Source organism: Cryptomeria japonica, chromosome 1 (genome assembly GCF_030272615.1).
Source record: "Cryptomeria japonica chromosome 1, Sugi_1.0, whole genome shotgun sequence".
Classification (NCBI taxonomy): domain Eukaryota; kingdom Viridiplantae; phylum Streptophyta; class Pinopsida; order Cupressales; family Cupressaceae; genus Cryptomeria; species Cryptomeria japonica.
In genome coordinates, this window is record NC_081405.1 from 323,666,821 (window position 1) to 323,683,887 (window position 17,067).

A 17,067-nucleotide genomic window follows, 5' to 3' on the forward strand; every position below is an offset into this window, starting at 1 on the left:
GCTTCAGGATCAGCCCCATGGTCACCCCCCTCATTTTTAGGTTCATATTCTGAATCATTGTCACTATGAGAATGGATTTCCATGTCATCTTCACTCATGCCTTGGGAGCTCATTGTGAAATTGACACTGCATTTCACAAAATAAAAATAAAAATAAAATCAGCCTAGTTTAACAATATATTTTTAAATTTTTTTCCTATTCATCTCAAAATGAGATTTGATGTTGAATCTTGAGGGCATCATTTTTCCCTCAAGATTCAACATCAAATCTCATTTTGAGTCTTGAGATGATTAGGGAAAAAAATCCAAAAATGACATAAAACAATGAAAATCAGAAAAAAAAACAAGAAAAAGTTGAAAAACCCTACCTTGTGCTTGAAAAATCTCTCCAAAATGTAGAAGAATCTTCTTCTTCCTCTTCTTCTTGCTTCTAGCAGCTCCTATCACGCTTGCAATCACTTTTCTCACTCCTTCAATCACTCTTCTTCAAGTTTTTCCTCCTCTTCAGCTTGCTGGAAAAAAAATCAGTTTTCCAAAATGAGAGTGAAATCTAAAAGAAACATGCTTTTGTGTTGTTTTGGGGGGTAGGGTGGGACCCACGTCCAATTAGGGTTACCCCTTAACCCCCCAAAAGGCACATGCTTTTAAAAAATGGCTTTTTTCGGTTTGTTTAGACGTGGGAACGCGGGAGATGTCTGGGCGTCTCTCGAGAGATGGGGAGACGCCTAGACGTCTCCCACCTGGGAGACGCGACGTCTCCACGTCTCGGCGGCGTTTGGGTGGTGGTGGTGGTGGCGGGACGGCGGGGGACGTCGCGTCCCCGTCCCCCCGTCCCCCAGACGTTTCTGACGGGGGGATGCGCCCAAAAAGGGGGGGGATGTGTCCCCGTGGAACACTGATGTAAAGTCAATGAAACTACTAGACATTATTCTTTGATTTTATCATTGCTAAGGAAATTTGGTTAATGTTTGGATTTTCATTTCCATTGCATGTTAGCGCTCTTGATATTGTTACTGGTTATATTATAGGCCATAAAAAAGATAACAATTTATTTTGGAATTTGTTATCTTGTGAAATTCTTTGGTATTATGGAAAATAAAAAATGAAGGAAGGTTCAAAGTAAAGAGAGTGTCCTTACTGAGTCTTGTCGTAGACTCACACACTACTTTGTTTCTTCAAAGGTGGATTTAGTGATTAGGCTAAACAAGGAGAAATTCCAGAGGTTTTTGAATGACGGCCACACCAGAATCTTCGTTCATGAGCTCTCTCACGGATACACATGGCATAGACTAAATGCTGAGGGTACTCCTTTTCTCAGCGCCCTAGATGCCTTTTTGGAAGAAATCAAGGGCAATAGAACCCTGATTCGTCAGCAGATGATATACTCAGCCAGGATGAGAGATGATCAGAGGTTGGTCCGGATGGAAGGCCCCCTGGGATGGGCCGCATGGATGTAAATAGACAGTCATTGTACATATTGTGCACAATTATGTATCTAGTTAGATATATATTATTAGCCAATCCTTCTTAGTTAGGAATCCAGTGGGATCAGCATACAAACAGTCCAATATGTTAGCATGATTTTTTGAGGCTGTTTAGTCATTGATATTCTCGGATATGTACTCTTGTTTTTTTTCTCTATATTCAATATAAAAAAAAAATCTGTTCGGTGGGGTGATTTAGGATGATAGGGCTGAGAATGTTATCCAAATTGTCATGTCAAATGTAGCTGCATATGTAGCCATAAGGAGACATGTTGGAGTCCTTGTGTTGCACATTGCTTGAATTTTATACTAGAGGACATTGAGAATATTGGATGTGTCAAAAGTGTGGTTGAAGACACTAGACAAATTACCAAATTTATCTACAACCTTACTTGGGTCTTTTCTTTGAGAAGAGATCATGTGACTAGCAAGGAGCTTGTGCATCTGGGGGTGACACAATTTGTCACTCACTTCCGCACTTTGTAGAGCATTGCGGCTGTAGTTCTCTCTCAAGCAAATGGTTGTGAGCAATGCTTGGATAGTCTCCATATTCCAAAGAAATCAAAGGGGAGTAGACCACAAGAAATATTTATATTCAGCCGTTCATAAATATGTAGAGTTACTTAGGGTAGTTAACAATTATAGACATTAATTTTATAGGGAAGTGTCTATTTCCTTCCTTTTGTTTTTAGTTATTTTTTTAATAAATTTAAAATGTATTTTCAGATTTTGAGGTGACAAAACCTTTGGTCAAGGTTTTGTGTTTGGTGGATGGATGGGGGTGGCATGCCAATGGGTTATCCCCATGAGGCCATGGATAAGGCCAAAGAGGTCATTTTGCATTATTATGATGGAAATAAAATTGAGATCATTTGACCCATCATTGTTTGCAAATGGATGAACCAATGTCTTTAGTTGACACATTCCTTGGCCTACAACCTAAATCCAAAGCTCTACATGTTTGATACATTTAGTGTTGACGAGGATATCATGGCAAGGGTTGTTTCATGCTCAGATAGGATGGTATTGAAAAATAAATTGAATGAATGATTCAATAATCGGATAATTACATTGAACGATATACACATGTATATATAGAGGTTACAAGACGATGTTCTATAAATAGAACTAGTCGTTAAAGTGAAATCAAATAAGCTAAAAAGCTTAAAAGGCTAAATATAGCTTAAAAGGCTAAATAATAAAAAGCTAACTTAACAAGCTAAATAAGTCGACTAAAAATCTAAATAGCTAAATAAGTCGACAACTAAGATGACTGCTAAAAATAGAAGATGACCATTATAGAAGATATTAATAATATTTTTAACACCCTCCTTAATGGTCATTGTACTCAACGCCCTACAGAAGACACTGCAGGTGTTATTATCACAAATGCAAAGACCATCCGTTGCTATGCAGACCCTCCTAGGATCTGCAAAATGTAAATGACCAAGAGTACCAAAAGCCATCCAATTTAATGTATCCTTCACATGCGAATTAGAGATCTGGCACACATGAATTACTGAAGCCTGAAACCATGATTTTGAGGAAAAAAATCAGCAAACCTTTTTGCAGAAGAGTACCAACTCCAAAACTGACTGCAAGATACCACAGTTACAGATGTTTGTCCTGATAGGTGTGACCCAAACCGACTGCAACAAAGCACAATTTTTGAGGAAAAAAACGTCAAACCCTTAAATAGGAACCCTCGAAAAGAGAATTTACGATTTTGAGGAGAAAATCGAAAAACCAAGAAATTCGAGGTTACAAATCATCGTTTTTGTGGAAAAAAACTGTAAAATCCAGATAACTAAAATCTTATGCAAATATCGCGGATTACAAATGAGATAATTTTTAAGGGAAAATTATAAACCCTGTGAACAATTTTTGAGGAAAAAATCGTGAAAACCCTCCCATGATTTTTTGTGGAAAAAATCAGAAAACCGACAGACAATTTTTTCAGGAAAAAATCGTGAAAACCCTGGGACCTGTAAGACGAGGTTTGGCCTAAATCAATCTGATAAAGGTAACGATATTTAGATATCGCAAACATGCACTGTTTCCAGGTGTTGTGGCAGCCGTTGAACTTTTGACTGTGTTCCAACATGATGTTGGTCAAAGATGCCATCACGAAAATGGAGGTTGAACGAGGTCAACCTAGTGAAAGCATGAGACAAAAGAATCTGATTCAAAAATCAGAATAGAAGCAGCTGCATAAAAAATCTGAAACTTTGGAGTGGAATTTGAGACACAAATCCCAATGCGCTAAGTTCGAGGTTTGGAAGAAACCTAGAAATTAAAATTTTTTGCAAACTTAAAACTGAAATTTTTCTTGAAAATAATCAGAAAAAAATAATAATTTGCAAAAAATAAAAAAATACCTTTGATTTTTTTGTAAAAAAAAAAGAAAAATATAGACGATTTTATTTTTCCAAAAAAAGCGTAAAAAAAAATAGGGGTAGAAACCCTAGGTTGGATGTACAACATAAACGGCGCCCAAAAGACACCACAATTCCCAACGTCCACAGAATTAGCAGAAATAGCGGACTGTTTTTAAATTCCAAGGCAAATTTGTTGGCACGGAAAACGAGTCACCCAAAAAAATCTGAGACCAACCCAGATAAGCTCTCGAAAAACCCACCAAGTATCTGAAATCAAAATGTAGATTCGATGGCTCAAAAATTGAGGCACGAAAAAACAATGCACCCAGAAAATTTTGATGACGACCCAGTTGAGGTCTCGAAAAACCCACCAAGAATCTGCAACCAGAGTAAAATTTCGACTTGAACTAAAGGGTCAAAACCCTAGTCGAAAATTGCAAAAACCGTAGGAAAATTTCAACCTGCAAAAATAAAAAATCTGCCCAAGAAGAGAAAAAGAACCCTGCTCTTTTAAAAAAAAAAAAAAAAAATAGTTTTAAAAAAATCTCTTGAATAAAAACTTCAAAAAATTTTAATAACAAAAACTTTCGAAATTTTTAATTTCCTTTCTTTGATACCATGAAAAATAAATTGAATGAATGATTCAATAATCGGATAATTACATTGAACGATATACACACGTATATATAGAGGTTACAAGACGATGTTCTATAAATAGAACTAGTCGTGAAAGTGAAATCAAATAAGCTAGAAAAGCTTAAAAAGCTAAATATAGCTTAAAAGGCTAAATAATAAAAAGCTAACTTAACAAGCTAAATAAGTCGACTAAAAAGCTAAATAGCTAAATAAGTCGACAACTAAGATGATTGCTAAAAATAGAAGATGACCATTATAGAAGATATTAATATTATTTTAACAGGTATCATATGATGAGGTTAAAGGCAAAATTCTTGGTAAGTTGGAGGTCTAGAAGGTTGTAGATGGTAATGCTTTTCTCTTCATCTCAAGCCATTTGAAGGAGTGGAAATCAACAACCAGGTGAAAAAAACAATCTTTTAGTTTTTACCAGTGTTCCACGGGGACGTGTCCCCCCCCTTTTTGGCCATGTCTCCTCGTAAGAAACATCTTGGGGACGGGGGGACGGGGACATGACATCCCCCGCCGTCCCGCCACCGCCACCCAAGCGCCACCGGGACGCCGAGACGTCTGGGCGTTTCCTTGGGAGACGTTTGGGTGTCTCCCTGTCTCTCGAGAGACGTGCAAATGTCTCTCGAGGGACTGGGAGACGCTCAGATGTCTCCCGTCACCCACGTCAAAAGCAAACAAAAAAAGCTTTTTTTTATAAACATGTGACTTTTTGGGGGGTTAAGGGGTAAACCTAATTGGATGTGGGCCAATAGAAAAATAACACCCCGCCCTGTATCGCGACAGGGAACGCGCAAGGGGAGTTGCCTCCAAACCCCCATTGAAAAATATAGGGGGAAACCGCGCCGATAGAAGTAGGGAAAATTTAACCTCCGAGTCTGATTAGGCTCCATATAACAACACAATTAGCATTGAAGAAATCTTGGTATTTAGATTTAGTATTTCAAATTTCCTATAGTCTCATTTGAAATGTAATTCTTATACTGTAATACTGTCATACATCTTTTCAAAACTAGTTTTTCAAGTACTATATGTATATGTATAATTATATCAGCACCACCACCCCACCACCCCCGCCGCCGCCGTCCCCCTGTCGTCCCCAAACTTAGGTCCTTGGTCCCCCCGTCCTGGAAACGCGTCCCCCCGTCCCCCCGTCCCCAACGCCCGTGGAACACCTTTATATTAGAAAGTAGAACTAGAAACTTGAAAGTTTTAAGAAGTTCCAATTTTTCGTACTTTATAATATTTGTTTAGTTGTGAGAGATTTACAATGTTGTGACATCAAATCTTCAAAGGCTAGCTATCCATGTTTTTTTCTAGCCATGTGGTGCATATGGCTGTGATTGCTTGGAATCCATTTGAGAGCAGTAACATGAAGAAGTGAAACAGGTTGACCTAGGAGTGCCTATTTGACCTTGTTTTTGCAGGGTACAACCTTTGCCTTCAAACCAAAAATGTAGAAGGCATCTCTCATAATGTAATCGGCTTACCATTTGGTTTGAGGCCTGGAATTTGAGTTATGTTGAGAGGGGGAAGAGGAGGATGTACATTGTTTTGGACTGTTTTTTAATTATAATTTATTTGTAATGCAATGTATTGTTTGACTTCAAAATTTCAAATTTTGAGTGTTGAGGGTCATATTGTTAAAATAGATAGCATCGGTCAGATAAACCAAATGTCTAATTGGCCTTACGGCCTTAGACATTTGTCTTGTATTTATCCGTGTATCTATCCTTATTATTCTGATCACATATAGATATATATTTATGTATTGATTGGTTAATATTATAATCAATATTATGAATAATTAATAACAACCTTGTGTTACTAATTATTCATAATATTAATTATATTAATTTATTAATTGACATTATCAATTCATTGCTAATGATAGCATATCATTATCGGTTTGGTTAACCGATTATAATTCTTAAGAAACCTACGATATTATTGTGGGTTATGCTAAGTTAGTGGATGCCGACGTGACTCCACTTAGGAGTCACGACTCCTTGAGGAATCATGTCGGTTCCACAAGGAGTCGTGACTCCTTCATGGATCACTATCGCTTTATATACCTTGCTGTCGATGAAAGCCGTGGTGATAAGAAGAGACATCGGCAGATTGACAATCTGAAAAGTGACAGCCGTGGAAAAGATAAGAAACTGTGTGTATCACGTTTTGTAATCTGCATCTACTTGGATTGAAGGCAAGGTTAATGTGTTAAACAAAAGCAAACAATATTGTTGAAATAATATACAGCAATCATACCCTTGCATGTACAGCAGTTAACATCTTTATTAATAAGCACTATATTATAATTTTAAAAGCTACCTGTATAAAAATCTGATCCACTTTAATACATATGCCATATTTAATCTTTGAATCATGACAAATTGATGATCATAATAGACTTGTGCTCTCTCTCTCTAACTCTTTTTAAACTATGAGGCTAAATCTATTGAAAGTTGGAATAATATGAAAAATTACAAGCTCCTCTCTTTGTTCAATTTTTAGCTTAAAAAGATGATGCAAGATATACTATCTTGCACGATGCAGTTATAACACTGTAAAGAAACCCTAGAATGTGCATATTGATCTTAAATTATGGGAAAAATAAACTCTTCAATACAAACATTGAAATGGCATCTATGATCAATCAATTATGTTTCTTTTGATGTGGCAATATAATTTGTCTCCTTTAATGTAAAGTTGCCATGGAATCCATTGTTAGGTTTTTCATTATGACAAAATGTAATGGATAAAGGGGATGATGCAATAGGTTGCTTATCAATAACTTCAACAAACTTATAAAATTATAATTGTGTGTCCAATAGTGCTTCATGTGTCTGCTCATCTTCCATAAGAGCATCCACATGATTGGAGTGATCATGCTTTGGAAAATGATTGGCGTACATTTAGAGATCTTGGTAGGGAGGATCAACAGATTCATTGCACCTCTCATTTATTCTCTCCACATTAATCAAATTGTTATGAATCAATTTTTTTTATCTTATGCTTTAAAAACCAACCACTTTTGTGTATCACAACCAGACTTTGGTATTCACAACTAGGTACATAAGGTGAGGTATCTAGTGGTCTAATAGTTGGTAGCATAATCATATTTGTCCGTTAATAACACAATTTACATTGGGTTTAGAATCTTGCTTGTGAAATGAACAATTACTATCCTTTTTGTAAGTATTTTTTGGTTTGTTGCCCCCATTTTTATTCCATCCACATGAATTAATTTTTATGAATCAAATTTTTTATCTTATGTTTTAAAGCCATACACTTTTTGTATCATTTCCATGGACTTCAGTATTCACAAAAAGTTTTGGAATTAAAAACTTAAGGCACACAAGCTGAGGTATCCAAAGGTCCAATGGTTGGTAGTTGGTATTGTAATCATATTTGTCCGTAAAATCTTTTTCGATACAATATCAAGATGAAGCCTTCTAAATTTGCTTTGAATATGGAGTTTTATATTAAATAGTGTTGAAGCCACTTGTCCATTATTAATCCAAATTACATTGGGCTTAGTATGTTGCTTGTGGAATGAACTATTACTATCCTTTTTGAAATCATTTTTTGGTTGATATTTAGAAAGAGAGGACCAAGAAGATAGTGGATAGTTACATGAACTATAGCTTAGAATATAAGCATCAAATAATTTAAGCTCATGGTTTATACTGCTTGCACACAAATCCAAAAATGTAGCATAATGATTAATATAATCCAATCTTTAATTTCTGGAAGCAAAGTAGCAATGAATTTGCTTTGCAATTCATCATCGGTGGCTGATTATTCATCTTTGCAAGCAATGCATGGAAGCACAAGACAATCATTAACAGAAAGCAAGAAAAATTGGAGTGCTGGAGTCCACCTCCAAGTTGATGGTAATATATAATGCATTGTCTGGTGAACACAACTGATTTATTGAAAGTTTGCTCTGATGAGTTCTCTCTCATCTCTAACAGAGGCTCTAGTTGATGACATCCAACTCACATTAAATTTGATTGCTTCAATCCTTTTGATTAAATTTTCATGAGACTCTTCAATTTACTGACTTGCCTCTGAATAATACAATTAAATTCCTCTAGAATTTATAAATATTTTGTAAGTCTCTCAAATTTAATCTACTTCTAAGTTCTGTGTTTTATGAACTCTCATTCTTTAATCTGTGGGATCCCTCCAACTTAGGAAGCACTGGATACATTAAGGGAAAATGTGTCAGGATGTCTTATTCCTGTTAATCTTACAGAAATTATCGGGAGGTACTTGTATGGCTTATAGCTAATTTTCCTTGTGTATAATGTTTAAAAAATTACCAGTTCATTCAAAATAAATAATTATATTGGACCATAGATTATATGGCATCGCTAACTCATGTTGGATAGAGAGTATGCTTAGAGAATCATGGCACCACTGACATCATATAAGATACAGTGTATGGTAGAAAAGAAAGGTTTATTTAGAGTCCATTGGCTTTGCAGTATATGAGATCATGCCTTATAATCTTCTTAGAGATCATTACTAGCGCACAGAGAGTCACGTAGAAGATGCTAAAGAGAATTACATGTATGTATTATTATTATTTAGTCCTTCAAGTGAGATATCAATGTAGCTTGACAAAAACTCGAGAATTGTTTTTCTATTTATTTTATCCATTCTTCAAACTTATATTAGATTGAATTCCGACCCCTTAACAATGTTAAACCATCATTTCATTCAATCATTTGGCTTTCAAATATAAAAGTACCTGTTGATGTGTCTTTTAGACACGATCAAACACAAAATAAAATACCAATAGGCATCTTATCCTCTCTTGAACAAAGTTTCCCCGAATACTGAAGATTTCGCCTAAGGATCAATTGAGGCAACTCCAAGGTTTTGGTATGTAGGTTTCATCGTGTTTGCTGTTTCATCAAGGGGCCTTACATACTTTCTATGAAAGCTGGTTCTTGCAACTTCTTGACTAATGAGGAACAAGATTTTCCGAATACTAACTGATGTTTCAAAAAAGGACAAAAGATAAGGGATTAGGGAAGACTATGCTAAACTAGGCCTATGAATGACTAAATGAAGGGCAATCTTAGTGAAACTCTACCAATTTCAATATTGCCATTAAACAACAACTCTACTGGAATCCGTGCGATCTTCTAAGGGAATTCAAAGATTTTCAAATCATTCATGAACATAGATACTATCAATAGGATAAATATCACTACTCAAGTAATGATTGAACCTTAAACAATTTCAATATCTTCAGATGACCACACAGGGCACACTTTCAATCAGTAAGAGGCTAGTGGTTTGGACTATGAGCTTCACAATAGTTCATACACAACATCTCATCATTCAATCTAACTTCAACATCTAAATATTATCTTCAAATAAAGTGATTCAAGAAGATAAACAACCATGTAAGAAGCCACAAAGATTGCAATAAAACACCATAACTCCAATGTTTCATTAATCTCATAGCAAAATATAACAACAATTGCTCAACTTCGTCTCTTCACCAAATTTGTACTCTCTATGAATAACTATTACTTCTCTGCTAAATTAACATTCACCCTACAAATGAAATGAGTGAGAGCTTATATAGCGTTCTCAAATACAGTGAATGGCCCAGATTTAAAGAAGATCAAGGGCTGAGATTTTGACACCTAAACCCTAATTAGGGTTTGTTACAAAATAACCCTATTTAGATAAGCATTATCATAACATAGCCAATAGAAATTGGCACGAATAACGAGGAAGCATCCTCCAATAGGGATTGAATTGCCACATCATTTCATAACAACTTTTCATCTAGAATTTTGTTCCCTTTTCCTTGTTCCTTTTTGGCATATTCAATGAATCTAGACGTAATCCCTTCAATCTCTTCAATGGGAATCTTAGGTAGGTTCTTCATTCGTTCCTCCAAGTGAAGGACCTCATCAAAGGCCACAAGAAGAGTCATCTCCCATCCGTGCTCCAGCTCTTTTGTTTTCTCAATCAGGAACATAGTAGTATACATCTGATCTCGCTGCTTTTTTGTGATCATGCTACCCTCTCTACAAAAGATGACCTTGATCCTGTCCTCCAACTCTTGAATATTCACATCTGCTTCAATCTCTATCCTTCTATTAAGGATTGCACATAGTACATCAAACACCTTATCTTGAATAGGATGGATAGTGTCCTCAACTTGGCTGCACCTACTATTGATGTCCTTGAATAGAACCTCCTTCATTTGGAGCAAAGTTGACCATTGTAGGAAATTATGAGTTCCACCATCAACTATCTTTTCTTGTGCTAAAACCTGTCTTGATGTCTTCCTTACTATTTGCAACACTGGGATGGTAATATCTCTAGTGTGAGTGAATGCATCGACAATTACCACTAGATTATGAATGATCTAAAGGACTTGGATGGCCCTGTGGATTGTTTTCATCATTCTTCCGACAAATTCCTTGGCTACCATGTAGGATCTATCAATCCATGTATCCATGAGTTGGGCTGAGTTCTTCATCTTTTCTACCTGATTTGTTGACTCAAGAGGGAGTGCCTGCAAGGGTGAGACTACTGGGTCCTTTCACCCTAATGGCTCATTAAGCTGGCTAAAATAATTCCTCTAAGCATTAATCTCTCTTTCCAACCTTTTATTCTTTTCTATTACTTCTTTTAGCTTATCATTGACTGCCCTCACTGAATCAGTTGCATCTTCCATGGTTTGCTCGGAGGTAAGTGGACCAAGATCAATTGTCTCCAAATCATATTCTTCTGCCACGATCTCATCATCATACTTGTCCACCGTTGGTGTAGCTATCTGTATCTTTCTGGAGCCTGTATCATCTCTGATCACCTTAGATATCTTTGTAGCTTTCTTCTTTTCAATCCCCTCTTGAGACTTGCTTAGAAGACTTTCCAAATCAAATACTTGCTCCTCTTCTTCAACTACAACTTCCCTTGTAAGTCCCTCTATAAACCAATTTGGAATGGAAGATTTTCCTTCTTTTACTTGCATTTCCTCAAGCAATGGCCTCTCGCCTCTAAAAGGAGATGTTGCTTCGTCTTCATTTCTTTCTTCTTGCCGTTCATTATCATAAACTTGGAGAGGAAGAGACTGACTTGATGATTGCCGAGGTGTCTTCTTCTTGTCTTGTCTATCATTCTGCACTTTGGACTCTATAGACTCATCTATCTCATATACCTTTTCCCTTTGATCTTCTCCTTGGCCTATCTCTTTTTCATGTCTAGAAGAAGCACTAGGAGGATGATCTGGATTTACTCTTTGCTTGGTCTTGGATGACTCTGTCTTTTCTCTTCGACCCCTTAGAGTGAGAAGTGTTCTCACTTGCACTCGCCTCTCCTTCTTCTGTTCTTGTTTCCAAGCTGTTGTTCCTTCAACTTTTGATGCTGGACATCCACCCATCTACAAGTACAACTCAAAACTGGGTCCATCAATGCTCTCAAGTCCGCGACCTCTTGTTCATCCCAATCGATCTTCATTTCTTTGTCTTCTTTCTCATAGGAAGATTGAAGATATTTGTCACTATATTGTGCCTGATCTGCCACTCTGTAGATCTTACATTTCCGGATGAGATCGAGGGATAATCGAGAGTGCATTTTTTTCTTTACTTCCACATCATCCTAAACATTCATCCAAAAGTCTTCTACATGAAATACATGCTTATACTTTTTCCCGGTAGTTTCCTCCATATAACCATAAGGATCAAAATTATCTCTTGAAGCAAAAGATGTGAATGAATAGAGAGATAGCTCCTTTTCTGCATCTTTAGCTACTTGAAAGTTAGGACAAACTTCGATTGAATTTCCAAGTGAAATAGGTATAGGGATACCATTCCCATGCTTATGCCTTGACGCCTTAGCACACGCTGCCAATTGTCGAGTTACCTCACGTAGTACTATCCTATCCGTTGGATACCTTGGCAACATATAAGGAGGTGAAGGATATCCATGAATTCTGATGTAGGTGAATTTAAGAAATTGAATGAACCACGCACCGTCTTTCATCACAAGCTCTTGTGCTTCTAGAGATAGTCATTGATGAATTCCTCCTTGTAATGTCCTGGTGATATGCATTGCGAAAGTATCATTGACTATCTTGCAATACTTCTTAGGTGGATGATATAATTGGGCATAAGAATCACATACTCTTATCTACCCAGGCCCTCTCCCAACAATGCCTCTCTGTGGTAGTCCCGTATACTCATAACATCTGGCTATAGAATATATAACATATGAGCTCATGTGGAATGACTTAGTAGGGACTAACCTCCTCAAGTGCACATCTAGGTGATTACTGATAATTCTAGCCTAGTTGAACATCTCTTTCCCTTGTACGATCACTTGTATAAAGAAAAACATCCACTTGTCGAAAAAGAAGGCTTGAGAGGCACCTACAACTCGATTAAGCATGGTTATCAAGTCTCTGAATTCTTCTTGGAAATCAATTCTGTGAGGTGTATTGGGTATCTTATTCAGGCGAGGCCTACTTTTGAGCAACCAATTCTTATTGACGAAATTCAGACAAGTATTAGGGTCATCTTCGTAGATAGACTTGGCTCCTTTTAGGCTCTTGTAAATCATATCTCTCTGCTTTGAAAGATGAAAAGCTTCACTTATAGCTCACTCTGAGAGATAGGCGAGGACAGTCCCATCCTTGGCCACAATCGTCTTTGAATGCGAATCATAGTGCTTGGCACATTTGATCATTAGCTCATGACCCCTGATTGCGGGAGGGAAACTTGCCGCTTTGATGATTCCACTCTCAATTATCTTCTTGGCTATAGGTGATGGCTTGCCGATGTAGGGTTCTTCACGAAACTTCTTCACATTGAAGTTCCTAGGTTGGTGTCTCCAATGTTGCTCCACCTCGATGTGATCTTCGTCTCTATGTTGTCACTCCTTTGATCTTCCTTAATGAGGGCTTGCCAAGTAGAGGATCCACTTGCCTTGGGGTTTGCCATTCGTCACCTATATAGATACCTTAAGTTAGGGTTTTAAAGGGATAGGTCACAAGGATGATCAATCCAAGACCTTAAATTAGCAACTATGCCTATACTATAAACTTCAATTTGAAAATCAAAAGAATAATCTTTAAAATTACGAATTTTCAAATTGACAAATGAATCAGGCTGAACCATAAAGACCTAACTTTACAAAAAATAATTGTTATTGAACTAAACCAGATCTTCATTTAAACTTCCTCAAATAAATCAAATTGTACATACCTTAATCTTGATCTTGAACTTGGAAAGAAATGAACCTGAAAAGAAGTTCGCTCTCTTAAAGGATTCAGGTCTGCACCTTAATCAAATTCACCTTCGGAGGTCCGCTGATCTTCAAGTTTGCTTTTGAACCAGGTCTATGCTTGGGACATGCTGAATTTAGCTAACAAAGATCCTTCCTTGAGAATTCGCTTTTTGATTGCTGAAGAAATTCGCTCCAAAGTGTGCTCCTTAAATTTGCCTTTTAGGAAGATAAGATGTCTTGAAATGAATGATGGATAACTAAGAATCAACTTCCTTTAAATAGGTGCCTTCAACTCTTTCTCTAAAAGCTGACTTTGCTTTGGATAAATAAATTTAATTGCATCTCCCTTAAACTGGCCGACTTTCACATTGTAAATTCAAATTAGTCTCTGGTGCCAAAAGGTGAAATTGGTTTTGTTAATGCATTGATTCTCATAGGCCGACTTGCTTGCGTTTAGTCTTCTCTCCAGCTGGTCTTCCAATGCAAAGCACTTCTTTTCACCTGATTTCGCTCTTGTACCTTCAAGAGGTACAGGTCCCTAATAAAATTTCGCCTTGGTACCTTAGAAAGGGTCGTGAGCGAATTGAGAAGATGATGAAGTTTTTACCATTATTTGATTGAGGCATGTTTAATTCTTATGATCTTTAGGAAGCTTGAGATGTATGAACACTAGGATCACCTTGAGGCAAACTTTCAACACACCATCATCAGCAAAGCAGTCATTTCGCTTTGGTACCTTGGGAAGGGTCCTGAGCAAAGTTCCTCTTAATTTCAGTTCACTTCTCATTCCTTCAACTTTGCTCTTAAACTTAGCTTTTGAGTCCTTCTTCCACCTTGATCAAGTCCATCTTCCCTCAACCTAGCTCGTAATAGGATCCATTTAATTGTTTGAGTGAGCAATTAAGACCATTTGAGGATTTCGCTCCTGTACCCTTGGAAGGGTCAGGAGCGAATTTGAGGTATTAGGCTCAATTCATGTTTCACTCCTCATCGCTTGCCTTAAACTTGACTTTTCCAATCCTTCTCTCATCCTGCTCATGTTAACTTGTCCTTAATTTTGTTCAAAATGATATTCTTTCAATGCTTTAGGGGAAGTATGAAGTTTCTCCAAGAAGTTCGCTTGTGTACCCTTGGAAGGTACATGCCTCCAATGTAATTCACTCTTGTCCCTTTGGAAGGGATGAGCGAATTTGGCAAAGATGCTCAAATCCTTCACTTTCTCATCATTTTCTTTACTTCAATTGTTTCCAAGGCATGATAACGTCCTAGTTGAGGTTCCAAGGCATGAAATTAGTCCATATTTGAAGCAAAAGGGAGGGTCTTAGGAAAATTCATTCTGGTACCCTTGAGAGGGACAAAAGCGAATTTTGTCATTTAGTCTCAAATTCATCATTTCCTTTGCTTCAATTCACTTCTCAAGGCATCAATTTAATTTGTCAATCTTTCTTAGATTTTAGCCTAGAGTCAAGGATTCCTAAACGATTAAGAGGCAAGATGGGCTTCTAAGAAAATTTCGCTCTTGTACCTTAGGAAGGTACTTGAGCGAATTAGGTGTTTAGGCCTCAAATTGCTTGCTTCCTTTGATCATATCAAGTCTAAACTTGCTTAAATATATGTCCAAATGTGAGCTCAAGTTGATCTTTCTCTCAATTGATACCTTGGAATGAGGCCCTTGTCCAAATTGGGGGTACAAAGGGAGCTTAGGAAGAATTCGCTCTTGTACCCTTGGAAGGGATAGGAGCGAATTTGATGTTTTAGGTCAAATTCTTCCCTTGACGAATTTTCAAGTCCAAGTTTGTCTTAATGCATCCCTAAGGGCAAATTCAAGTTGATCTCTCTTCATTCCATGCTCAAGAGTTAAATTCGAAAATACCTGAGCGAATTTGGTCTTCTTTGCCTAAATTCTTAATTCTCACTCAAATTTCCAAGTCTAATTTGCTTAGTTCGCTTCTCCAAAGGGATGGGTGAATGAAGTTTGCATCAAACAAGACCTTAAAATGAAGACTTCTATCCAAATTGAGGCAATGACCTTTTCCTTGAGAAATTCGCTTTGGTCTCTCAGAGAGGTATAGGAGCAAATTTGATGTTCTACTCTCAATTGCCTTCACTTTTCTTCATTCTCTCCTTCAAACTTCGAGGTTGCACTTGATTACTGCTTCATGGTTAATCCAAATCCTTAAGGGGGAGGGGGGGTCCTTGACGACACTGACTCTAAGAGTTCATCTTCTTCACTCATCTCCTTGACTCACTCAAACTAAGTTATCAGACCTTCAAAAGAAAGACCACATTAAGGTTTCTTCCTAGACTTTTGACAAGGTGCAATGACTCTCTCAATCATCCCAAAACAAGACCTAAACCTAACCGAGAGGAGGCTTTCGAAAGAAAGCCCAACATCGACTCACCTTACCTAGACCATTCACCTACTCACCTCAATCAAAGGCTAAGAAAGCAGAGAAAAGGCAAGGAAAGAGAAAGCTAGACCAAAAAACGGGAGGGTCCCCATTTTGATGGGGCGATGTGTGAGATGGTCACAACAGTACCACATGCCAATCCTTGCCTTGTAGGAAGCTTTTCGTAGTTTTTAATATATTGGTAAAAGAAGCTGCAGTGGTTATGATACTTGAATTATTTTTCATCTACATGTCTCTCTTTCACTTATGAATATTATGAGAACTTTGCTGTGGTTTGGTGTTTCCCAAGCAAGCCTGAAAATTTGGACCCTCCTTTATCTGCCAAATAAAAGTTAACTTTAACTTATTAATGAATCATCCACATAGCTAATCTGTACACTCCACTACGATATAAATTTAAGAACTATTATTGCAGAAAATTTTCTGTGCCCCCTCAAATCCCATTTTTTTTCATTCTGATTTCTCTGGCTTGTAGAACTGTTTTCTTTAGATCCGTTTTAAATGCAATCACTTGAAAGTAAAATTTCATCAATAGTCATAGACCATCCACCTAGCTAAGGCACACTCACACTCATCATATAAAGAAATACCATTCTTTTGGAAATTCTCTTCCTTCCTGTATTCTATCATTTTTCTAATGTATATACACAGCTATGTTACGAATCACCAACATTCCTTGGAAGCTTTTGTGATTCTTAATCCCATTTTCTTACCTTCTAAGGGTAGCTGCTTGGCTATATAATTCATGTTGTAATTCTACCATAAAATGAGTTAGACAATTCTATGTACAGGTTAACTTTAGACTGTGCATACAGTAAGTTTAAAGTGTGAAACCTTATTTATCAGTTTAATCTTTAAAAACAGGCTATTGACTGTCGAATTTCAA

At 37.0% G+C, this 17,067-nt stretch overlaps 1 protein-coding gene across 2 annotated transcripts in view; it reads left to right on the top strand.

Annotated features, from left to right (window-relative positions):
• LOC131073162 (putative alpha-L-fucosidase 1) overlaps positions 1-17,067 on the top strand; it is a 68,634-nt gene that overhangs the window by 16,377 nt on the left and 35,190 nt on the right. The window lies entirely within an intron of this gene.